The following is a 26,041-nucleotide window of genomic DNA, read 5'->3' on the forward strand; positions in this document are numbered from 1 at the left end:
CCGTGGTAGACATGGTTGGAAGAAGTTAGGTGAGAGGGTGGTGGAGGCCAAAACCATAATCATAATCATCTGTATCAAACCTTATTACAGGTAAAACCAGTAGGCAGTCTACTGTATTTTATCAAACCGTTATTAGTATAATAGATCTCGTAATAATTTTGCAAAAATAATGGCATTTACTATTTTTAAAAGATTATTAGCAAATTTACAGAAATGGTGCATTCGGAAGACAAAACCGTGGTAGACATGGTTGGAACAAGTTAGGTGAGAGGGTGGTGGAGGCCAAAACCATAATCATAATCATCTGTATCAAACCTTATTACAGGTAAAACCAGTAGGCAGTCTACTGTATTTTATCAAACCGTTATTAGTATAATAGATCTCGTAATAATTTTGCAAAAATTATGGCATTTACTATTTTTAAAAGATTATTAGCAAATTTACAGAAATGGTGCATTCGGAAGACAAAACCGTGGTAGACATGGTTGGAACAAGTTAGGTGAGAGGGTGGTGGAGGCCAAAACCATAATCATAATCATCTGTATCAAACCTTATTACAGGTAAAACCAGTAGGCAGTCTACTGTATTTTATCAAACCGTTATTAGTATAATAGATCTCGTAATAATTTTGCAAAAATAATGGCATTTACTATTTTTAAAAGATTATTAGCAAATTTACAGAAATGGTGCATTCGGAAGACAAAACCGTGGTAGACATGGTTGGAACAAGTTAGGTGAGAGGGTGGTGGAGGCCAAAACCATAATCATAATCATCTGTATCAAACCTTATTACAGGTAAAACCAGTAGGCAGTCTACTGTATTTTATCAAACCGTTATTAGTATAATAGATCTCGTAATAATTTTGCAAAAATAATGGCATATACTATTTTTAAAAGATTATTAGCAAATTTACAGAAATGGTGCATTCGGAAGACAAAACCGTGGTAGACATGGTTGGAACAAGTTAGGTGAGAGGGTGGTGGAGGCCAAAACCATAATCATAATCATCTGTATCAAACCTTATTACAGGTAAAACCAGTAGGCAGTCTACTGTATTTTATCAAACCGTTATTAGTATAATAGATCTCGTAATAATTTTGCAAAAATAATGGCATTTACTATTTTTAAAAGATTATTAGCAAATTTACAGAAATGGTGCATTCGGAAGACAAAACCGTGGTAGACATGGTTGGAAGAAGTTAGGTGAGAGGGTGGTGGAGGCCAAAACCATAATCATAATCATCTGTATCAAACCTTATTACAGGTAAAACCAGTAGGCAGTCTACTGTATTTTATCAAACCGTTATTAGTATAATAGATCTCGTAATAATTTTGCAAAAATAATGGCATTTACTATTTTTAAAAGATTATTAGCAAATTTACAGAAATGGTGCATTCGGAAGACAAAACCGTGGTAGACATGGTTGGAACAAGTTAGGTGAGAGGGTGGTGGAGGCCAAAACCATAATCATAATCATCTGTATCAAACCTTATTACAGGTAAAACCAGTAGGCAGTCTACTGTATTTTATCAAACCGTTATTAGTATAATAGATCTCGTAATAATTTTGCAAAAATTATGGCATTTACTATTTTTAAAAGATTATTAGCAAATTTACAGAAATGGTGCATTCGGAAGACAAAACCGTGGTAGACATGGTTGGAACAAGTTAGGTGAGAGGGTGGTGGAGGCCAAAACCATAATCATAATCATCTGTATCAAACCTTATTACAGGTAAAACCAGTAGGCAGTCTACTGTATTTTATCAAACCGTTATTAGTATAATAGATCTCGTAATAATTTTGCAAAAATAATGGCATTTACTATTTTTAAAAGATTATTAGCAAATTTACAGAAATGGTGCATTCGGAAGACAAAACCAATTTTTCACTTTTGACAATTGAGCACCTGCTACATCCAGATTCTAGGGAGGAAAGGAAGGACGATCTTACTGGATCCCATAGCCTCTCCGAGGCACAAACCAGGCTTTTACATAACCCCCCCCCCTGCACCCGAGCTTTTTAAAATAGTAAATGCCATTATTTTTGCAAAATTATTACGAGATCTATTATACTAATAACGGTAAATAAATAATAAATAGTAAATAAATCAAAATCAGTTACATTATTTTATCTTATTCATAGCATAAATGTTCTCGAAGATTACTAAAAAGAAATTGAATTAGACTACAGCAAATTGGCAAACTTTACCTTGTATCTGTTTCCACCGAGTTTGTTTGGGGCGTTCTTCAACATATCAGCAATAATTGTCTCAACATCTCTTTCAGTTGCATTAGTGTGGGTGTTGATACAGGCTTCTGGAAATTTATAAGAATTAATTAATATATATAATTATAATTCACTTTGCTATTCCCCATTCCACAGTCCTCTCGTCCTTCCCACTTCCCTGTCCCCACATCATCCCCACTATTCCCACTTCCCTGTCCCATCGTCCTCCTTACCATTTTCCCCTCCCCTGTCCTTCTTCCTCCCCCACCATCTCCCATTCACCTGTCCCTTTGTCCTCCCCAGCATTCCCCTGTCCCCACCATCCCCAACTCCCCAGTCCCCTCGTCCTCCCCACCATTACCCTCTCCTCTGTCCCCTCGTCTTCCCCACCATACCCCCCTCTCGTCCTCCCCACCATTCCAAACTACCTCATCCGATGCATTCTATAATGGTCTGATGCTTCCATCAGAAAATTGGGAACATCAAATGATCTGATATTCCCATCACTGAAAAATAAGAACAGCTAAAAAAATGAAATGAAAAAAATAAAAAAATAAACTATACTCATGAAATGAACAGTATGGTAAACAACACAGCTCAATTTCAATGCAATGTCACACAAAATTATTAAATCGAAATGAAAATAAATTGAAATCTATGAAAATTCAAATTGTCAATACAATCGGAAATATTGAAATAATATCGCAACATAATATAGTGTGGGTTGCTCTTACGTGCAACAGACGGTGCTGTTTTTCAAAAAAGGCATGGTTTTACCTGTCACAAGTGTGGCATCTATACTTATACTCACGAAATGAACGGTATGGTAAACAACATAGCTCAATTGCAATGCAATGTCACAATAACATTTAATAACAATAATAACAATAACATTTAAATATACTTTAAGATATAATCTAGAAGAAAATAAGAACATTGAAACGGTTCATGAACTCGATTTCAATAAAGGACACTATGGGGAACTTTGAAAAACAGTTAATGAGTATAATTAGACAGACTTGTTGCTAGGCAGAGGAGTAAATAATGAGATATATGGCAAATTTTGCAAAATATACGGCACACAAACATTCATACCCAAACAAAGCAAAATGCTAGGTAAGAACAAAGCAGTTGGCCCGTAGGGGAAAGGAGATACCCACAAGACTGGAATACAAGTCATTAACAAGCACACAAGTACTACACTACACAACAACCGCACTACTACCAGAACTGGACGAATCACTACCAAAACAACACATTGCACATCACTACCAAAACAACACAACACAACACAAGCATTGGCAAAGAATTATAGACCAGTTGCACTAACATCCCACATAATAAAATTATTTGAGAGTGATCAGGAGTCAGATTACTAGTTTTATAGAGACCAATGACCTCCACAATCCAGGCCAACAAGGATTTAGAGCAGTTTCTATGATCGAGCCACTGAGATCTATAAAGAATTCTGATCAAGAAAGAGATCTAGGGGTGGTTTTAGATAGAAAACTATAACCTGAGGATCATATTAAGAACATTCTGCGAGGGGCCTATGCTACACTTTTTAACTTTAGAATTGCTTTTAAATACATAGGTCAAAAAGTTTTAAAAGTTTTAAAAGTTTTTTAAACCTCTCGTGTATCATGAGTGTGTTAAAGCATCAGATGGTGCATTCAGATGATGAATATTACCTAGTTCCTTCATCTGGGAAGAATGAACACATATTGGTGCATTCGGATGATAAAAACTAACTACTGTAGTTTAATTGATCAACAGACTGTATATCATATGCAGACTGTATGTGGATCTGCGGGCCACTCCAAACAACAGCCTGGTGGACCAAGCTCCACCAGGGCTAAAGCACAAAGTGATATAGATGTGATAGAGAAACTAGGTCAAATGGAGGAGTAGGTCTGTATATTAAACAGCACCTGACGTGCACAGAGCTACTAAACTCAATGTGGTGGTAGAGTGGTGGGGGGGGGGGGAAACATTGCAGAAAAAAACAAAAATACAATTTGGTCAACAAAACAGCATTGTTTAAAATAGAAGACATGGGTTGTCATTTTGGGGGTAAGGTAGGTTACATTGAGTTAATTAGTTAGTACTTAGTTTTTATCTTAAACTGGTTGGGAGAGGTACAGTGTTGCTGTGCTGGTGAAAGAACACCTAAAGGTAAATTAAATAATGATTGCGAATCCACAAGAAGTTGACATAATATCGCTAGAGATCTGCAATCAGGATGATAAACTTTCCTTAAAGAATTTGACAAACACTTGCTGATAGGACATGAAGTAAATGAAATGTATGTCAAGTTTTGTGAAATATATGATAAAAGCACAACAAAATTTGTACCAAAGGAGAGATGCAGAACTAGGAAAAGGGGTTTGTTCAACAGAAATTGCGAGAGGGCCTGAGACCCAAACACACACAAATGGAATCAATATATAGCAAGAGGCCAAACCCCCAAACATACAAGCGATGCAAAGATGCGAGAAACAGCAGCAGCATTAAGGAGAGGGACTTAAGGACCATAAATAAAGTGTGAAAATAAACTCGAGTAAATTTTTTTAACTACTCTCGACAGTGAAGAAAAACAAATATTCAGACGATTTGTGTTAGAATCATTAATCTTACACTTTCGGTCATATTCAACAACACAAATACATACACACACATTCTTGTTGCTGTAGCAAGTGAAGAATTACACACACAGATCACAATAATGTGATGCATCAAATGAACAAATCCACAAGGGCCGTGACGAGGATTCGAACCTGCGTCCGGGAGCATCCCAGACACTGCCTTAATCGACTGAGCTACAACAGGGTAAAAGGGTTGAAACCGAAGTTCTACTGAACTTACTGGATCCCATAGCCTCTCCGAGGCACAAACCAGGCTTTTACACAACCCCCCCCCCCTGCACCCGAGCTATGTCAACAGGCCGTTCTCCCTCTTCGCCCTTCCGAATGCACCATATCAGTAAATTTTTTAATAATCTTTTAAAAATAGTAAATGCCACTATTTTTGCAAAATTATTACGAGATCTATTATTCTATAGAATAATGCATATAAATGCATATATGCATATAAATACAAAACATAAATACAAAACAAGTAAATGTAAATAATTTTACCTTGCACCTAGATCCACCAAGCCTGTATGGCGCGCGTTTCAGTACTTCGGAAATCTAGAACTATCTTGAATCTCTAATCTGCAATGAAACAATACATATTATTGCACTTACCAAAACATGGATGAATGTAGAAAATACAGAACTATTAGCTGAATATCAAATAAATGGATTTAATCTATTTCACACAGATAGATATATTACACCGTGTATATTAGGTAATACCTAACATACACGCCTCCACACACACTACATTTGAAATGTAGTCTCAAAAAGACTACATTTCAACAGCAAAGATTACTCCATAAAAAAATAATTAAATTATTGACCAACATGAGAGAGGGTTAGCCAACATGAGAGGGTTGTGTTGATTGCCTGAAAATATTTAAATTGTGTAATGTATTGAATGGCATTTTTCAAGTTACAACATTTTTTAAATTACTGAACTAGGTTCTAGGCTTTGCTAGGCTTAATTCAATTATTACAGATAAGCCTAACCTAGCCTAGAACCCAGTGGGTTTTCTTCCTATTGGGGAGTGTTGTACATGCCTCGCCTCCACATACACACTAGCACAGCCAGGCCTCGCCTCCACATACACACTAGCACAGCCAGGCCTCGCCTCCACATACACACTAGCACAGCCAGGCCTCGCCTCCACATACACACTAGCACAGCCAGGCCTCGCCTCCACATACACCAGCACTGCCAGGCCTCGCCTCCACATACACCAGCACTGCCAGGCCTCGCCTCCACATACACACTAGCACAGCCAGGCCTCGCCTCCACATACACACTGGCACAGCCAGGCCTCGCCTCCACATACACACTAGCACAGCCAGGCCTCGCCTCCACATACACCAGCACTGCCAGGCCTCGCCACCACATACACACTAGCACAGCCAGGCCTCGCCTCCACATACACACTAGCACAGCCAGGCCTCGCCTCCACATACACACTAGCACAGCCAGGCCTCGCCTCCACATACACACTAGCACAGCCAGGCCTCGCCTCCACATACACACTAGCACAGCCAGGCCTCGCCTCCACATACACACTAGCACAGCCAGGCCTCGCCTCCACATACACACTAGCACAGCCAGGCCTCGCCTCCACATACACACTAGCACAGCCAGGCCTCGCCTCCACATACACACTAGCACAGCCAGGCCTCGCCTCCACATACACCAGCACAGCCAGGCCTCGCCTCCACATACACACTAGCACAGCCAGGCCTCGCCTCCACATACACACTAGCACAGCCAGGCCTCGCCTCCACATACACCAGCACAGCCAGGCCTCGCCTCCACATACACACTAGCACAGCCAGGCCTCGCCTCCACATACACACTAGCACAGCCAGGCCTCGCCTCCACATACACGCTAGCACAGCCAGGCCTCGCCTCCACATACACACTAGCACAGCCAGGCCTCGCCTCCACATACACCAGCACTGCCAGGCCTCGCCTCCACATACACCAGCACTGCCAGGCCTCGCCTCCACATACTCACCAGCACAGCCAGGCCTCGCCTCCACATACACCAGCACTGCCAGGCCTCGCCTCGCCTCCACATACACCAGCACTGCCAGGCCTCGCCTCCACATTTAAACCAACCAAGCCCACAAATACGTTAACATGGACCAGCATTACACCGTCTAACATACTCTGTCAGATGTAACAACTAAATTTGTGAATTCAAGACCAAATCTATTGTATAACACAGTGTTAGTACGAGAAAAACATTACTTACATTCGAAGCCGTGTTTTAAAATGGCGGCGGTCTTGTACTGACGCTCCAAACTGTGTGTTCGTTTGCGTATGATGAACGTGTGACAATTTACTACAACAATTATTTAATTATTCTTATTCTTTATTTTAATATTTTTAGGGTACATGAAATTTCAAACTTATTTGCACACAATAATATAATTGCATTGTCATAACCTTTATATATTACGGAAAATACGATGACATGAACGAAGTCAAAGTGAAGTTGAAGTCAAAGTCATTCGCCGAACGTATTAGTCATTTTTTTTCTCCCAAACGATAGGGGTAACAAATCCACAGAGAATATAAGTGTACAGTAAAGTCAATTTTATTCAGGAAAGTACATACATAGTTGATTTACAAACATAATGTTGGATTTATAGATAGAGCTAGTGCATACAATACCTAAAGCCACTATAGTAGGCATATAGCATTTCAGGCAACCGGGCAGTATATATGGACCCCTTACTCAAATCTCTGAATATGTTAGATATTAAGTCCCTGCACATACTCTCATGTGTATTTTATATATATAAAACGCTGCACTGTAATGTCAATCCTGACCTTAAAAGCTTCCTAGAAGGTTGTAACAGATCCCATGAGCACCACACCAGAAACAAATACCTATTTGATATTCCAAGAGTACGACTTAGTCAAACTAGAAATGCTTTACAAATCAAGAGACCTCGAATGTGGAATGACCTTCCCAATTATGTTAAAAACTGTACCTCTCCCAACCAGTTTAAGATAAATAAAGATAAATTTATAAGTTAAGAAAAATTCCACAAATCAACAACCCTGTTACTGACCCTGTATTTACCGAAGTCTTTCCTAAATCTAAACTTATCCAATTTATACCCATTGTTTCGTGTTCTATCTTGTGTTGACAATTTTAATACCCTATTAATATCCCCTTTGTTATATCTATTCAGGAAATTGTGGTTGATCTCGAACCCATTGATAATGTGACGACTTATACAGAATTTTGTAACTATATCATCAAGATTGTAACCAGCTTAGCTAAATGTAGTGTGGGGTTCAGTCCCTAAGCCCATATATGTGCCTCTCTAACCATTTAGGTTACAGGGCAAAAACATAAAAACAAAGGTAACTGCAGAAGGCCTATTGGCCCATACCAGGCAGCTCCTATCTATAACAGATAAACACTAAGTACTACCTAATTAACTCAATGTAACCTACCAACCTAACCCCCTATCCACCGCTGCCCACTGGATGGGGGGCGGTGTGCAGGACAAACATATAAATTTTGATACTAGCTCTCCACATATGTCAGTTGCTTAACACTTTAGTGCGCGCGGCGTTCTGGGCGCTCAAGCGTAAACACAAAAAAGTTTATAATCTTTTCACGCTCCTAACCTCAATTCTCAAGCTACGTTTTTCATTTTGGTATCAATGCGTTGGCAATAAAATTCTCTACAAGATCATATGCATAAAATGTCACCGAAGCATTTGGTATCCCACCACGAAGTAAATAAACACGAAGATGACTCGCCGTGACACCCAAACAGGAAGTAAATGTTCATACTCTTTCGTTTGTTGCCAGCCTCACAGTCATCCTACAGCGCTCATTTTGATATCACTGAACTCGCAATAAAATTCCCCACCCAGACATATGCCTATCAATGTCTAATTATGGTATCGGGTGACCCGCACGAGTGTGGGAACTGGGCGAAGCGTTAGCCGTGATTTCAGCAGGGACGACACTGTTGGGATGCAGTGCTTTGAATGTTTATACTTATTTAACTCTCCTGACATTATTTCTGAAGCTACGTATTTCATTTTTATAGCAATGTGTTCGCAATAGAAAGTTCTATAAGAACATGGGTAGAGTTGGCCAACACAGCGTCAAATAAATTTGCGGCGAATAAAATCTTACGCGTGTTTGTACCCGTGAGCGTCAAAAGTTTTTACTTTGCTCATGTTTTTCAAGTTTATACTTGTTTCACACCGTTTTTTTTTGTATAGTGTTCGGAATAAAATTCCCTACACAGACATATGCATATCAAATACAATTCCTTGGAATTCACAGCTGTAGAGATGACGGAAAACACACAACCGGAACCCGCTCTTGACACTCCAACTCACACCCGCAACACCCACAAAAAAAGTTTCTCTTGTTTCATGTATACTTACTTTAGTTTTCGTGCTACAGTTCTCATTTAGGTATCAAAATATTCCTAAGAAAATAGACTACAATACTGAAACAATCTAAGACAATTATGTGTACTTACCAAAGCAAAGACGATTGTAGTAAAATAAGTTGAGCATTTTATCTCCACTCCACCTCCTTCAGGTACTGATTCCTGAAGTTGCTCAACAGATGTTCCTAGGTGGAGTGAAGCTGATGTAGGTGGTTATTTCTTGTCCACCAAATACACCCTTTTCCTGTGATAAGTGGTGTAATTACAAGGTATGACGCAAAGTGGAACATCGCATGTCTTGCACGCTATACCAGTTTCCTTCCTGATACCCGACTTTGAACACACTTCACACCTGCGACGTTTGGGGATTTTTACCAGCTCATGTTTCAATTTATAGTTCAGGCGAGTCTCTGCTATAACAACACGTCGCTGTTGTCTCTGGGTTGGCAATAAACTACTGTCTGAATCGTCGCTCTCACTATTGTTTTCAAACACTAATGTGGAATATGAATTATCTTCATCAGATTCAGCTTCAGCACTAGGTGTAGACGTGAAGAGAGGGCGCCTCACACCCGACGGGCCAGGTGTTGACGGGTCAGCAGGAGGATACACAGGACCAGTGTCATGATTTATGTCTGGAGCATGAACTAGATGTGGAGATGGTGTAGTTGTTGCAGGCCACTCTGCCTTGTCAAATTTCAATAAAGACCAAATAGCAACTTCATGGAACTAGAGCAGAGTTAGTTTCCTTCGATCATCTGTGTTGGCCTTGTACAATGCATGTACAATGCATTGAGTAAAGACCAAATAGCAACTTCATGGAACTAGAGCAGAGTTAGTTTCCTTCGATCATCTGTGTTGGCCTTGTACAATGCAACCACAAGTTGACATTGAATGTGAATTAACAATGAGACAAGTAAGATTTATACTAATACATTTATACTAACTCTGTTGAGCGTTGACCATTTATACATCAAATCTGTTGATGTGAGCACTTTAGTTTAGTCTGCCGTTTAAAGAAAAAAAGAGCATATCAATGGTATATCACAGAAAACGAATTTATCATAAACTCATGTATTTGTCTTATCATATTGAACTGCATTCATATTTTTAATATATAACAATATGAATATACAAATTTCTGTAAATCCCCTACCTTGTTGGAATCTGTGGAAATGAATGAGCAAATGTGCTGGCTGAAGGCGCTGAAGGAAACCACATTGGTTTCATTTTGGATACAAATGTCCATGGAGATTCAAAATGGAAACTAATTATATAGTTGAACCTGCAGAGACGAGTTTAAGAATCTGTGTTGAGAGTGATGGACACAGCCTTCACAATTATACTTCAGAGAATGTAAACATCTAAGAGTCATTAGAAATATGTGTAGAATAATAAACCCTACATTGTTTGAGTTAGGGAAAACACCATTTGTGATATATAGATACTATAGCTGTTCCTAAAGATTCACCCTTTTTTGCACCAGCAAGATAACATATAAGATTTTAAGAGTTGACGAATGTTAATATTCTTGTTTGATAAACTGTGAACTTGAGACATAGTTAATAAGAACATATTAACACAACAAAATGTTTTCAGAATCTTTAACACCACTTTCCAGCAACTTATATAATTTATATAAATTATTTTAGAGAATAATACATAAATTATATATTTAAACATGATATAGTGTTTAGTGGAATGTATAAGGAGTCAAATTGTGTTAAAAAGAGCAATTTTTAGAAAATTTGGAAAAATACTTTTTTCTGTTCAAATTATAACTAAATGGATTTTAAAGGTTTCACTCAGCCAATATATATCATTCACAATTTATTAATGAATTTTACAAAAAAACACCATAAATTTTATATTTAAACATGTAAAAACTATTTGTTTTACATTTGGAAGAAAATAATTGTAGAAAAACAATTTATAATTAAACCTTTGTGTTTGGATTTTTTGAGTAAAAGTTTCTCAAAGGCTCTCCTGCACCATTCTCAATGCAAATCATTCCCACACCTATGGGAAGAGATAGGCGAACGTTGTGTAGATGATTTGTGTTTGCTGGGTACACAAAAGTAGCAGAGCACACTACATAAATATTTGCCAAGCACTTTTTTTTAACAAGCTTAGGTATACACAGCAATGTGCTGCTATCCTATTATGTATGAAAGACCACAGTGTAGATCAAAAACCTCACAGGACAGCCAGTCATACATGGAATCTGGAGAGAATATGAAATGTAAGGCTGATCTATTAGCCTCCACTAACAAAATCGGGGTACAGCACAAGAATATCTTCCAATATTCCTGAGTGTATGAAGTAATAACAAAACTCAAAGTACATCATACCATTTGTTCTGAAGTCATTGATAACAGGGCAATCACATATATAGTGATAGACAGTATGTCCTAGCTTTTGTTCACATAGTTTACAACTGGAATGATTTCCATTGGCAGATTCATTACCTGCAGGCACCTGCCATAGATATTGATATCTCAACTTAATTTTGACAATTACCTATAATTACATAGGACAACACCTAAGTGAGATGGTATCCATACAAATCTACCTGAGAAATAAATGACATTCGATGTGTTTAGATAAAAAAAAAAGTCATTGTTTTCCTGAAGTATTTTACAAACACTAAAAGATTTCTGTTTGTTTTATCAGTCCCTAACTTATACATAAGCTTTAACATACCTGCTACACTGGATATGTGGGATTTCTTGGTTCTAATTGAGTCACATACTAACTCTAACCCGTTTTGAACATCATTTTGAGAAACTGATCTGTTGAGAATAGAGGATACTGTTTACTATAATGTTTACTAAATTCAAACATGTAACGACCCTGATTAATTAAAAAAAAAAATTAACTTAAATTTTTAGGCAATGGTCACAATGGCATTTTATGATGGCTGACAATTACTGTACAAGAACTAAACAATTAAAATAATAAAGAAATGTTTTGACTATTTTATGATTTATGGTACTGCATTGATTTTACAGTACAATAACCTTGTTAAAATATATAAGAGTATTTCAAAACAGTGTTTCTTACTATATATTTTACAAGCAAACCTTTTATTTAAACTCTGGGCTAAGTTGGTTAACTCTGCAATCCAGATGAGAAGTTGTTTTTCATCAAGAGATAAGTCAGCTAACTCCTTTCTTATTAACTCTGCAGCTTCTTTTGCCTATCAACAGTAGGAAAACTGCCATGTAAGTATAATAAATGTTGCAATTTTTATTTAATATTTGATATTACAAAAAAAAACAATCCTTACGAGCCTAACTGCTGATGAAGGCTGTTTAATGGCAGTAAATGTTATTTTTATTTTTATTTTTGAATTTTTTTTTCCTGTGCACTTATATTAGTGATTCATGATCATTGTTGCATATATTCAATGAATAAAGCAAATTACTTGCCTTACAAAATCTTGAAGCTAGAACACGAGCTAAAGAGTCATGTTTACGTTGGTTCCAAAAAAATGAAGATTCACTAAGTTCTTATTCACGCTCTGAAAAAACGGGACAAAAAATAACTCCCTTCAATGAATATGTAAAATGAAAATAATTCACTTTTATGCAGGCGATGAGTCACAATAACGTGGCTAAAGTATGTAGACCAGACCACTCACTAGAAGGTGAAGGGACGACGACGTTTCGGTCCATCCTGGACCATTCTCAAGTCAATTGTGATGAGGAAGATTGATTGATTGATAAAGATTAAGCCACCCAAGAGGTGGCACGGGCATGAATAGCCCGTAAGTGGTACAATTTTTTTTTCTCAGTATTCTGAGGTTGCATTTAACCATCAAGCTGTTATTGCGGGAGAGGATATGCTTCACAGTCTTTATGAGGGTGTCCAGCTGCTGGACACCTTTGTTGACCAGGAGAGTGGCTGTGTTGATGGCTTCAGGGTGGCCACTGCATGATTCAGGAACTCTTAAAGCTCTTCTAAGGTCATTGGTTGCTTCACATTCCAGAAGATAGTGAAGTAATGACTTTTCTGTGACAGTTTGGCAGAAGATGCACTCTCTCTGTCGGGGTTCACCAATCTCCCAGTTGCATCTGTAACCTAGACGTAGTCTATATAGCCTAACTGCTATTTCCCTGTGGATTCCTTTTGGGATATTTAACCTTTCTAATTTGGTTGCCTGAAGATACCATGTTGCAGATGGCGAACCTTCAGCTATTCTCTGGTGCAGGTAGGCTCTGTTGAGATGTGAGAGTTTTTTGGTGATGATGTTTTTTATGTTCTCTAGGCTGGGTTGAATTGTTTTGTGTATCACTGGATGACGAGTTACCAATTTAGCAATTTCATCAGCTTTTTCATTTAATGGGATTCCAATATGGGATGGGATCCAGTTTAAAGTTATGTTGAGTCCTTTGCCTTTAGCGACTGCTCCAAGATACAAAATGGTGGTAATTATTTCCTCATTATCTTTCCACTGTTTTTGTCCTAGTATTTGAAGTGCAGCTTTTGAGTCTGTGTGTATGATTGCATTTTGAGTGTTTTGTGCAATCACATATGTGAATGCCTGTTGTATGGCAAACAGCTCAGTTTGGGTTGATGATACTAGTCCTCCCAGTCTCCAATATGCCTGAACGCTGGTCGTGCAAAGAGCAGCCCCAGCACTCTCATTTTCTGTGTCGGTCTTCACAGACCGATCCGTCTGTGAAGATGTGGGTGGCTCCTGCTACTGCTATGCTATACATTTGCTCTTCTATTATGCGCCTTAGGATTGTCGGATCATAGGCAGCCTTTTTCATTGGGAGACTTTCTATTACTATTTTGAAAGTAGGCTCTTCCCACGGCGCGGAAGGAGTGTAATTTGGGTGTGGATGATCACCCTCTCTATCAAGAATCATGTTTTTTTTAAATGTAGTCTGTTTAGGACTTTTCCTGTTCTTGCAACCCAAGAGTTTCCATTGTTTTGGCCTAGTCCAACCACCAAGGCCTGCCGTACTGAGATTGGATCAGAAGAAACAATTATCTTACTGATAATTGTAGCTGTCCTTTGTGATATTCTTTCTTGTAGAGAGGGCAAACCCGTCTCCAGTCTAAGAGTTTCAAGCCTGGTCCACATGGGGGCTCCCAGTGCAGCTCTCATAGCATTGTTTTGGGCAACTTCAAGCTTTTTCCACTGTTGGTGTGATAGATTTGTGAGTGCAGGTGCGGCATAATCGATCACTGATCTGACTGCCTGTACATAGTATGTGCGAAGGATTTGCAGATTGGCTCCTCCAGAAAGGGAGGTTAGCGACCTGAGGATTGCCGTCCGGGCCGCAGTTCGCTCTCTCAAGTAAGTGACCTCAGCATTAAAATTCATGTGTGTGTCCAGGATGATTCCTAGATACTGATAGGTGTCGACCCATTCTATTGGTTGATCCTGTACTGTGAGTTGGATGTTGGGCTTCGCTATTTTTATGGGCATGGCCTTTGACTTTGAGGGGTTGAGTTTGATCCCAATCTGTTTTGCCTCTTTACTGATTCAGTCTAAGCATTTGGGTGCTGTTACGGCCCTCTCGGGACGCAACGTGGTCCTTACTCTGATGTTGTTAGAGGAAGATATATTGTATCCGTTCCCAAGCCAGTAGTGGCTATCAAGGGATGAGATCCGTGACGCAAGGAACTTAAAGGGAGTAGGGAAAGAAAGTTAAGAACTTAATATTATAATTAACACCATCACCGTTTAAATATATAAAATTAATGAGTGCACAAGGGGGAGGGGTATTAACACTAAACAAGGGGATTATTCACAATGTAGTCTTCTGCTGAAAACTGGATCAAGAAGCTAGGTGCTGAGTCCGCGGTGCTTTCTTCGTGGCCTCACGATGTGTCCTCTGAGAATGCCGAGCCTACCCGGGCCACAGGTCAGCCAAAACGCAGGTCCACTGGGGGCACCGTCGTGGAGGCCGTCAACCACACGTCCAGCTGGTCTGCTGGCAGGTACTAAGCCACCAAGGCTGGTACGGCCACTCCACGAACGATATAAGGGGGTACGCCCTAGACAGGAGTCTCGTGTGATATCACAAATCACCCTCCTGTCCTCAATACCCCAGTGGATGATCGTCTCCAACAGTCGGTCCCGGGTAAATCCTTTCACTGCCACTCCACTGGCAGGCTAACACACCACAGTGTTCTTCCGGGGGGACGACGTCACAACAGCTGCAGCAAACTTCACAGTATGGAGACTGGCTGCCTCGGGTAGACTCCCTCAACCTTCAACACAGTGGTCCCAGGTCGACTCTGTAAACAGACACGTCATCAATGACCGGGACACTAATACACCTCACTTACGGGCTCGGGCACAAACACCTGACGTATCCGGTCCATAGATGGCGCTGTCGTCGGAGCACCACCTCACCAGAGGTCAGGAGCGGCAGTGTTGTGAGCTGCACAGGACTGGAAACTGGCCCTTGTGGCCGATATTCGCCGTCCTCATCCGGTGTCGTCGTTCGTTTGGCGGGGGTTTCGGGAGCTGACCCACAGATGGCGTAGTCGTTACTACTCCGTGCTCGGATGCTGGATCCAGGTTCGTAACAGGTGCAAGGCGCGCCGCATCCCTTCCTTTTATGATGACGACAAAGTCGTCCGCGTAGTTTAGCAGCCTGCAGTGATGTGGAAGTTTCAACCTCATTATTCTTTCCATTAAACAGTTGAAGAGAAGAGGGCTGAGAATACCTCCTTGCGGTGTACCATTTTCATGTCTTTTGTACTCAGAGACTGTGCCATGAAGTTTTACTCTTGCTTCTCTGTTTATGAGACAGTTTTTGGTCCAGGAGAGCAGGTTGCCTCTGACCTCTTTGTCAATGAGGCAGCAGAGAATAGCTGGGGCGCTAGCCAGTTCAAAGGCTTTTTTCGAGGTCCAGGAATATCAGCATTCCTGGTCTGTCATTCAAGTGGGCTAACAGAGTTGTAATACATTCCACTGTGCCAACCCCTCTTCTATAGGCATACATATCATGGTGCAGTTTAGGCATTTTCCACTCCAGTCTGTTGAGTGCCATTCTGTCAGCCGTCTTGGCTGCACAGCTTTGGAGAGAGATGGGCCTGGGATTAGCTGGATCTTTGGGTTTTGGGATCGGCACTATGTCTGCTCTATTCCAAGCAGAAGGTCTAGTTTGAGAAGTCCAGGCTAAATTAATTAACCTTAGGTATGCAGCGTCTCCCTCTGGGCCGAGGTTTCTAATCATTTTATTGGTTATTTTGTCGGCTCCAGGGGATGTATCCTTGGAGTTTTTCTTAGCCCGATTGAGCTCATCCAGTGTGAAGGGGGCATTAGTGTCAGAGATTTCTTCACATGCTGTAAGGATTCTGTGCCACCTTTCTTCCTCTAGTCCGGTTTGTACTGCTAATACATCTGGTGGAAGTTGATTGCTGGCTTCTCTCTCTGCAAACCTGGTTGCCAGTACTTCGGCTTCCTGTTGAGGATCCTTGGGGTGTGGAGCTTTAGGTGTTTTATTCCCTTTGGCCCTTGGTTGCTGCTATGCATTGCAAGTGTTGCAATTTAGTGCGCAGTCCTTGCGCATTCCATTGCAGGATCTTTAGAATTCTAGGTTCTTGGAATTTGCTGATAATTCCGTGGTATCTATGGAGTCTGATGAACACGCCATGGAAGTTGCATATGGTGTATAGGTTCTTAGTGGACCTGAAATTGACTCATCAATGTCGCTTTCCGACGAGCTGGACTCTATCTGCTTTTTATGGGGGTGTCTCCTGCCCTGCTGTCTTGACGGTGTGGATATTACATCTTCGAATTTTTTGAGCTTGTGCTCAATAGTCTTCCGAGTCTCTGTGGTTTGCTTGATTCCATGTGAAGACAGCAGACTTTCGATCAACTCAGTGACCAAAGTTTTGAGCATTGGCCAGAGAGCGTCCAGTTCAGTGGGAGCACTATTTAATGTTGTGCAGGTTTGGGGCCTAGTGGCTTTTAGACCCTTCTCGGTGGTAACTTTGGCACTGGAATTGCTACTTCTATTGGCCCCAGTGTGCTTGCTGGATGAAATGGGAGGCCGACTGCTTTGAACATGATTCTTGTGTCCTCCATCTTTCTTTTTGTCCTGTACTGTCTTCTCACCCTTCACCATGGCCGAAGGTGAAGGGCCGTGTGCCCCCTCTTCCTGAATGGGTAGATCCCACGCGGTTTTAGTGGGCATGGGAGCTGGTATTCGTTTTGGTGGGGGTTTTGGCTCCGTTGTAGGCGTGGTGGGGTTCGTTTGAAGCCTTTTGAGCCTTTCAGGGCATTTCAAGTTCCAGGCATGATGTGCCTTGGAACAATTTGGGCATTTTGCCTGAACAGGGTGGTTTGCCTTGAATTTATCAATACATGTTTTTGTATCATGGGGCTGGCTGCAGACTCCGCATCTCACTGGGCGTTAGTAGTATAATCTGAGCCAGATAGGCGCACTTAACAAACAATGGGGGGTACTTATCAGACAATGGAATCAGAGGCGGGGAGCCAGATAGGCCCACTTATCGGACAAAAGGAATCAGAAGCGGGGTGACAGATAGACCCACCTCAAATTGTAGTCTACGGTGTGCCCCCACCACATTTCACTTACACTGTGTCATCTCCGTTTAAACACTACACTCATTATAAATATATAGGACTAATTAAGGATATATATATATTCGAACAAGTCTGAATGGCCCCTCCCTTATATGGGAGTATTTAAGGAGTATTAAATTATAAATCCTCCCCCCCCCCAAAGGTTAAAAAAAACATCAAATAATTTATTAAATGCTTTATTAGGTAAAAACTACAAAATGTATAAGTAATTATGTTAGTTAATAATTGTAGTTTACAGAGTGCTCTTGCCATATTTCACTTACTACAGCTCTACCCCTCCCCTCCCTATCCCACACCCCCATCCTCGTCTGAGTAGAATTGTGACGATTCCTCATCAGTGAAGAGTGGGGGAAGGTCTTGAGCCCCATCCCCCCCCTCTCTTGGGGGGGTGGGGTGAGTTGGGTGGACACCTTTTGGCTGAGTTTCCTCCTCTCTCTCATCGGAAGTGTTCTAGAAAGAGATGGGGGAAATAATTTATAGTGATTAAAGGTTTTTTATATAATTATATATTTTATTAGAAAAATATTATATTTTTCTCTAAGAACCACTAGTACATACCTCTCCCCCTGCAGGAGCGGCCTTGTGTCCTCTACAGCAGGCGTCGTCAATTAGACTACATAACAGCATCTTGTTTGGGGCAGACCCCCCACGTAGAATTACTACTCTACAAATGTGGACGGGTCCCAAGAACTGCACTGGAGAAAAACATAAGAGGTGAAATAGAGGATATACAAACTTTTTTTATTGAGGGAAATAAAACATAAAATAAATCTATTAGCAGAAAGATAGGGTAATACTAACCAGGTCCTTCAAGGACTTCAATCTTCCCCGCAGGTGTTTTTTGAGAGACACCTCCCATTTCGTAGGAGGAAGACAGTCTTCTGAGGGGGGTGGGTGGGGGAGAGGGGTTTTTATAGGAGGCTACACCCCTTGTTAGGTAGGTTGCCTAGCTAACAAAAATATTCTCTACACCACCTATAAGAACCAACCCCTATACCTCTACAAAATGTCCTAACACAATGATGTTTCATAGGAAAATATCGTCTTGCATAAGCAAGGGCTCGTTTATCATTTAATTTTAAAGTAATGCTTGAAAATACATTATGTAAGTAGTGTACTGTTGAAGGCAACCCCAGGTGGCTCACCCTATGAACGAACATGACGCAATACAGTCCACAGGCGAGAGTAAAATCACTCTGGAGTCTGTAGCGCATTCCAAACACCTTTCTTATTTTGTTAGTTTTAATAAATCCTTGAAAATGACGTCCGTAAGTAACTGGCGATATTGCATAACTATAAAAAAAAAAACATCCGATGATTAACTTTATCAACATAAATTCCTACCCAATGTCCCATAGTGATTGTGCTATTTGAAGGTAAAATATTAGTTATGAAAACAATAGGTTTTCTTGAAGATATATTTAAATGTTCTATCTCATCAGCATTATAACAACCTAGGTAGAGTGTTCGATCCCCTAGATTATTTTTTAAATTAATATTTATATCATAACAATTCATTATGTTTTTTTACGCTCGCACGTCACACAGAACAGTTCTCTGCCCATCGATGGATAGTACCCCGGTCGTTTCCCCAAACAGTAAAACCAGCCTGTTATATGTAACACCGCCACCAAATTCAAGCTCCATACGCAAGTTGCCAGATTTCTCCACAGGGAGGGAATCTTTTGTTTGAATGGTGGTTAAGTCAAAGGCGAATATTGATCTTCCCTTATTAAAAGAGTCATAGGCCAGTAGTGAATCACGCTCTAAGCCTAATGTCTTCAAAGTTTCATAATAAAGGCGGGAATAATGGTTATCGAAATCGCCACCAATTCGGTAAATTGCATTATTGTTCAAATACATAGCAATACTTTTCAGCTTTGCATTTTCAAAATATAATCCATTACCTTGGTGAAGACCGGCGAAATAATTCATTGGAACGATTATCATGTATATCTTGTGTGGAATTACTTGCGCCCATGGTTGATCAATTAAGAGACTAGTTTGATTCGCTGCTAGAACATATGTTTTAGAAATGGTTCTATTGAAAGTATAGGTTATGGGGTCGGGGGATGCTAACAGTGAGCTGTTTAAGGCCAGGTAAGCACTTGGGTAGGGGAACACCCGCGTCACCCATAACTTAGCATAATCCATATGCAGGCGATACTTAGAGCCATCGTCCACGCTTGTATTTAGGACCCAGGCATGGGGGGAGAGCTCCAATCTTAGTCGCATATCTATATTATCTAATATGTATTGGTCTAGGGATGATATATCCAATAGGAGGGGGAAACACATCGACAAACCTTTACTTTTTAAATCACCCATAAATTTTTTATCCTTGGCGGTTGCTCCAGTAAAATAAGTATTTGTAAACTCATTAGTGATTATACCATCGTCATCTCTCCAGTCCCTACGAAAGCCTCCAATTCTCCCCAAGGAAGACATTTTTGATGGAGGCATGGAGGTAATTAATTTAATAAATGACCAATAATTAAAATTAGTATTTGTTTCAACTACCTGCTCTCCTAAAAACACCTGAACACCTTTAAACATGGTATTTGACAACCCATTCACAAATTCCACATGGTCATCCTCTTCCAATTTTGTGGTATCGTCATCTTTCGTTAAAGATACCTTAAAATCTATAACAATATTAGCTAGATCTAAGAAGGCGCCCTGGGTTCCAGGGATGCGGAATTCTAAGTAATTATCCCGCAAACGTTGATTAATGGGGAGGTTGACAGGTAGAACGTCTATTTGCTGCGTAGAGGCAATTGAACTCTCCACATTACGTATTCTGTTACTTCTAGGAAATTGGTCAATAATACTGGAACTATAATATTCTAGTGGTATTTTCACCCCAGCTCCGCTAGGCTCCCCCATGATCCCTCCGAAAGTTGAAGTATGACTGCTTACGTTAGCGAAAACACATCATTTTTATACCCAAGACCTCGTTTACATTTTTTATTTTTATTTTTTCGCCTAGAGAGTCTTTTAATTTTACCTCCCATTACCAATTTCTTTCCCCACACTCTTAAGAGCATCAATACCGTGAGTTCTCAGAGCACTTTTTACATCCCGTTTACCACTGCTTAAATCACCAAGGACATTTTTCCCAAAATCGATGGCGCTAGGTGTTACAGCTTTCATGAAAAATGGTATGGCCCGTCGAGCAATACCAGCCAAGGTCCCAAAGAAACCTCCACCAGATCTGAGATAAGGCGCTTGGAATGTGCGTATGTCATTCATCGCCCCCCCCTCTCATCCCATGTCTCCTAGGGGGAGGTGCGAATATCTCCCCGAACTCCCCCTGGGAGGGTGGGTGGAACGGTATTCGCATTCTGAGGTCTCTTCCTATAATAACCTAAGTCGAGGCTAAACACTTCTTTATATATATGTTGCTATACCTTAGGGCGGATATGTAAGACCGCCGTAACCGACCTCCCATCTTCAAAACTAACCATTCGACCAAACTGATCTGTTATTTTAATACTGACTTTCTCCAACGTGTTAGTGTTTAATGTTTTGTACACTAGAGGGTGAGCCCCTCTAGAATATGAGTCATGATAATTGATTGCATCTAAGATATTTACAATCTGCCCTCCGCATCGTTCAGGCTCGATGACGTCACTATAAATGAGTAAATAGTCACAACCCCCGTCAATGTCTGGGGGCGATAAGGCCACAGTCTTGGAGGCTGACGTAATGTCATCTGTTTTTGCTCGATAAATGGTGTATTTGCGACTGCTGTCAAAACCAAGTACATTAGCTATTCTGTGTTTAAATTGAAAGCTGAGAGAATTTAATGAGCCAGTACTTCCACTGTTAAGAGTTGAAGCTAGTAATACCCTCTCTACAGATTGGTCATAGGTGAGGATTGGTTCTTTATCTGAGAAGTATATTTTGAAATCATCCCTAAAGCTAAGCTGCATGTCGGTTGTTATTTGTCGACTAACCACGTCTGTAATGAATTTGATGTTTCTTGATAATATGTTGGTTTTTGGGTGGAAGGTGTATATTAAGTGTTCTGGACTCTTAGAAAGAGTTCCACGTTTAAAAGTGGCATAGATATCTATACCAGAGTCCTCCTCATCTTTGATGATGGCATTAATTCTCCTGGGGAGGAGTATGTTGACTAAAGCCACTTCATGTTTAATGGAAGGGTTTAAATGTAGTGTTGGGATGGTGTTTGTAAATGCTGAACTCGTGTTGTTGTAAATATCTCCTTGATCGAGACTGGTAAGATATATGTAATGTTCTTCCCCCATTGTCCCGTTATGTACTGAAAGGCCAATATACAGGGGATGGGTTTTTGTAAGAAGGGAGAAAATAAACAACATAACTTATATTTTATTTTATTAAACTACTTAAAGAACTACAACAGGTGAAGATTCTCACACATTTTTTAAGAATAGTGATTAACCACTCCCCCCTCGCTACTACTACTGCTGGCTGCTGCTACCTCCACTGCTGCTTCCGCCGGGGCTACTGTAGCTGCCACTACCTCATCTTCTTTACTGGAGTGGTGGTTACAGCTTTCGTTGTTTTTTCGGGGGGGAGGATAACAGGAATATTTCCTGCGACTCTCCATCGAGGATGGAGTCGATACGGCGATTCGCCCCCGTTTCAAAGTCGAGGAGTGGCTCAATCCTCCGTTTAACTGAGGTTGACGTTGTAGGGGGTGGTGGAGAGGTGGCGGTGGAGGTGGAGCCGTATTCCTGAGAGTGTTTCTTCTTCCTGGGTGTGGCTGGTGGTGCTGGAGGAGTAGAACGAGAAGAGGTTCTTGGTGTGGTACCACCCTCTCCCACCACGGCATCGAGCGTTATAGTAAGATTATCAGCACTTGGGTCGTCGAACGGGAGGGGTGCCACTGATGGGGTAACAGCGGCAGGTCGTTTGAGGATGACTAACTCTTTGTTGACTTTGGCGAGTTCTTGATGAAGAGACAGCAGCATGGGTCCAATGTCCTTGTGCCAGTTGACCATACCGTCGCGGGAAGCCCCTAAGCCGTAGGGTACCACTAGTCGAGTCATGGTTGGGGTTGCCGCCATTAAATTGCCCACCTTTGTTAGGCACATCTTGAGCCAGTACCTGCGGTTCTTGGTGGTATCCAGGGTGACGTTAGTGACGTAGTGAGTGTCGGCGGAAGTCTGCACTTGTTCCTGGGCTATTGGGTTTGACTCGAAGGGGGCTCCTGCCCCGAATGCAGAAATCAACCCCACAAAAGTGGGCCTGAAGTAAAGGACGGGCTCCTCTATGAGATCTTGTCCGTCGGAGGGGAGAGGGGCTATCTTCACAACAATGTCCCCCGGGGTAGACCGACAACGAATTATTGCCCTATTGGCATTACCCAGTCCTTCACGTTCCACACGGGCGTAGGAGAACGTCTTCCAGATGACGGAAGCCAGTCCATAGGGTCGCACAACAGCAGCTGCCAAGTCGTAGATTATGACGTCCCCCACCCCAAAGGCGTGGGAGTCAGTGATATCGTCGCTGACGGTCTTGATACAAGCCAGAGACATGGTGAGAGGGCGGGTGCGGGGAGCTCGTCGTCGTCAACTGTAGTATAGTGTTCCAGGAGCGGCGGTGGGCGACCTTTAAATACACCTGTGACCCACCTGGGGGGAGAGGGGTGAAGGGGTGTGGGGTAGAGATCACCTTATGTGCCCATAGACACTCCGCCCAGACTCAAAGGCTGTAATCATATCACGATGTTGGAAGGTTAATTTTTCCATCTGCCAAATCTCTGTCTGGATCTCCTGAGATGAATACTCCTCATACCTTTTCACCGTTTCTCCAAATGACTTAAAAAACCGTTCTGGGGGAGCACTCAACACAAGACGGTCATAACAATCCCATAAGGTATATATCAATCTACTTTTGTGTTCGACAAACTTGTAGTAACGTTGAGTAGCAACCAAACGCTTCAATAGGGGAGATTTTTCTCCCTCCTCTACTGCCGCAGGGGGGGTAGAAGCTCTCTCCATGGTGGATACACAACTGAATATAAAGTCGTTTAAGATGTGCTTCATATAGGTTTTTTTTTCAATACGGTTCCCAATGGGGCCTCCTATGGATGCCCCTACCCCCTTTTAACTGTGATCTGGCGCGAGAATTACGTATAAAGGATGGGTCTACACCAGCCACCTTCAGTAAAATCCTTACATCTGCCTTGTCACCCGTCCTAAATTGCCCCTTAGTAAAGGCTATAGTTTTAATTATATCTAAAATATTTAAATTTTGCACAGGCTTTAATAAATTCCCGCGACTATCCCATACCACCTGTTGACTGTTTTGTTCAAACATGTTCAATAATGTTTTGACGTGGGGAATTTCCCCTATTTTAAAATACACATTTATTAAGTTGTCCAGACTTGGGTTTTGGGGTGTGGTGGTGGTGGCTTTGTGGCGAGAGGGCCCAGCAACAGCTACCCGCATCTCAGGCGGTAGAATGGAATGTATCCTTTTTTTTATTTGTTTTTTTAAAGGGCGACGGTCGCACCTGTCCCGTGTTTTTTGTTGAAAGAAGCCCGCGGCGGCGGGCACCTGCGCGGCGGCCGGCGCTGCGGGGGGGCGGGCAATATCTTTTAAAGGTTGTCTGACCAGTCCCCCCTGTCTGGTAGGGCTATATCGTTCAAAGGAGCTACCGTGGCAACACCGTCCACAAGTTGTTGTTGCTGGAGGGGGTGTGGGGGGAGTGTCCACTCCCCCCACGCCATCATCACCACCGCTAGAGTCACAGCCAAGGTGCTTACAGCCGCCACCAACATTATTAGCCGAATTGTCCCATTTGCTTTCGTTTTTTAAAGAGAAGGACTTATTTCCACCTCTACCACTGGTGGAAGAGGGTGGAGCCACCTCATTAAGAGGCGATGGAGTACTCTCGTTTTTATTAAATAAATATTTTTCGGCAACGAGTCGTGGTACTAGGCAATATTCTTTCACCATTTTTTTCTCTTCTTACGTAATTACTTAATTAGAGAGGAAATTAACGATACAGCCAAAGGTAACAGAGCTGCCAATATAGCACCAGCTCTCCTAGAGGTTAAAATGATTTTCTTTTTGTACAATGGAGTTTTCTTACGCGCCACAGAACGAATGTCTTTCTGATACCTCTGTAGTCCATTAATTATCTGAGGTTGAACTGGGATGTTTCGTTTCAGAAAATTGGCAAAAATTTCACAAATTGATTCAATTTCCTGTCGTTTTAAAGCCTTGATTAGTTTATTCCGCTTCTTGGGTGATAAATTGTTTAATAAAAATAACAGTTGATGGTGTTTCTCTACGAGAGAGTCCTGATGAACTGTCATTTTTTTTTTCAAAATTTGACGATGTCTTGAGCTTTAATCCAGCAATTGCTGGAATCTGGGTACCCTCTCCACTTGACGAAATATTCTCTGTGTCCTTTCGATGTCTTCCTAGACTGTAATATCGTTATGGGGAAATAGTCTGGAAGCGTTGTTGAAATCAATTCTTGCTCATAAAACATACCACTGATCGGCTCGTTGGTTAAATCTTTGACTTTATAGGTTGGGATTGGTTGTGTTCTATCGATATGAGACACTTGAAATATTTCTTCTGTATTTTGGGGCCAAAAGCCCTTGTGGAATATATTCCTTCGCTTTGCTAGTCGTACATACTGCCCAACCTGCAGGTGTGGACTGATGGAAGTTATGGGGTGGTCATTGTTTAAATACATGACCTTAAACTGTCTTCGTATATCTTCAATGTTTTGCAACTTATGGATGGCATGTGGAGTATTTTTTAGTATTCTGTGGAAAGTGTGGTTGTATACATTCACAACTTTTGGAAGGATGTGAATGTATTGTAAAGAATTAGCCTGGGTCATATAATGATACAGTTTATGTTTTAAAGTTTTGATGGCCCGCTCCACTATACTAGATTTCATTTCCGAAAATACACTATATAACTTAATATTTTTCTTATTCAGATAATTTTGAACAGTCCTGTTGTAAAATTCTCTACCTCGGTCGGTGAATATTCGTCTTACCCCGTGAAACTGAGAGGTTTCCTCTAACACCTTCTTTAGGGCAGCTACCACATCCGTTGAATTTTTTGTTTTTAAAGTTTGAGTCTGCATTAGGCGAGAATAAACATCGACACAAATCAAAATATATTTTACACCACTATTGTATTTTTGTAA

This window comes from Procambarus clarkii, chromosome 73 (genome assembly GCF_040958095.1).
Source record: "Procambarus clarkii isolate CNS0578487 chromosome 73, FALCON_Pclarkii_2.0, whole genome shotgun sequence".
NCBI classification, from domain to species: domain Eukaryota; kingdom Metazoa; phylum Arthropoda; class Malacostraca; order Decapoda; family Cambaridae; genus Procambarus; species Procambarus clarkii.